The 1,438-nt window shown below is 37.3% G+C and overlaps 1 non-coding gene across 1 annotated transcript; it reads right to left on the bottom strand.

Annotated features, from left to right (window-relative positions):
* Positions 1–842: 842 nt before the first annotated feature.
* On the bottom strand, positions 843–945 carry LOC145776477 (U6 spliceosomal RNA). The gene has a single exon (XR_014290264.1). It is a non-coding gene; the product is annotated as a U6 spliceosomal RNA (small nuclear RNA).
* Positions 946–1,438: the final 493 nt, after the last annotated feature.

Here is a 1,438-nt window from a genome sequence, read left to right as displayed (position 1 = left end):
TCATGTTATGTCTTTATGATGAGTTATTTTAGTTGTTCCATGTATTTTTTGAGAGGGACTGCAGTTTAAAACTGATACTCAGTTTGGCAAAATTCCAATTTCTTTGACATGAAGTTTTGGCATTTTTGAAACAGCAAATTGTAATGTCTGTCATCTGACAGGTATTTGTTTCAATCCATATGATTAAAAAAGTTAAAAGTATAATTAACTCCCATAGGTAGCCTACAGCTTAGAAATTATTGAGTGAGCATCAAGTAATAAAAAATACACCAAATTGCACATCAGTCTAGTTCAGGGGTCCCCAAATGGCGGCCCGCGGGCCGCATGCGGCCCGCCACGCTGTATCGCTGCGGCCCGCGGAAGGTATCAGCGTACAAGTATAACCAAAAATACTTTTCTTGAGGAGTTAAAGAGCACGAAGGCAAAAATACTTTCCGGGAAGCATATTTTCGCTTTGCATACGATTCCTCCGACCGACCAATCAGATTATAGTTCTAGGTGGGGGTTGCTTAAAGCTATTCCAATGCGATGTCCAGCCACACTGTCCCAGTGGTTGATTAAAACGTCTGTTTTCGAATTTCGAAAATGTCTGTGAGCATAGGGTTGCTTATTTTAAGTTTGCAAATGTTATGTAAACACTAGTGTGCGTTTCACCGTTACTGTGTTTCACGACCAGTGTTCTCTTTATGCAAGTTTTTGTTGGCAAAATAGTTCGGTGTGCCAACTCAATTTATAATAAATTAGCAAAATATTATATATAAATTTAAAGATTTTTTCTGATTGTATTATCAAAATATTTAGCTTAGTACTGCAAAATATTTTTTTCTTCTTTTTTTAAAGAAATTAATATGGAACGCTTCACGATGTCGCGTGTCATCCTTGCGCAGGAGCCATGCTAATCTTCTCTGTATCGTTCCAATTGTAGTATATCTACTGCCGAAGCAAGTTTTGCAAAATGTTGTTAATCAACAAATTCTTGCCACGCTGATAAGCATCGCAAGTGACAGTTGTATACAACAAAAGAAAGATGGTTTTATAGACTCTCACAAAAAGATGAAAAACCAACTCATGCTTTTAGGGAAGACTGTTCATGAATTACGATAGAATTACAATTTTTGGGTGATTTCTACAAGCATTTGTTTCATGGTGCCTGGTTTCTTTTTCCCTGTTATTGGAGCCTCTTTTTTGCTTATATGTTTGTAGGTCACTATTGTTGCCTGTATTGCGATGTGTCAAACATTTCCTTGTTTACTAAAATTGTTAATTGCAAGATATTTTTTGTAAAGCGAAGTGACAACACCACTCTTGCTTGGCGATGAATATTCTGATGAAACCGCTCGCCTCGCCATAAGTGCGCAAAAGAAGTGGCTTCGTTTATTAGGCATTGTTAAAAAAAGTCAAAAGTGTTGTAAAAGGAGGTTGGCCTGGCAGTAGCGTT

The sequence above is a fragment of the Aplidium turbinatum genome, chromosome 8 (genome assembly GCF_918807975.1).
Source record: "Aplidium turbinatum chromosome 8, kaAplTurb1.1, whole genome shotgun sequence".
NCBI lineage: Eukaryota > Metazoa > Chordata > Ascidiacea > Aplousobranchia > Polyclinidae > Aplidium > Aplidium turbinatum.
Note: the sequence above shows the minus strand (reverse complement) of the source record. Positions and strands in the feature narration are given on the sequence as shown.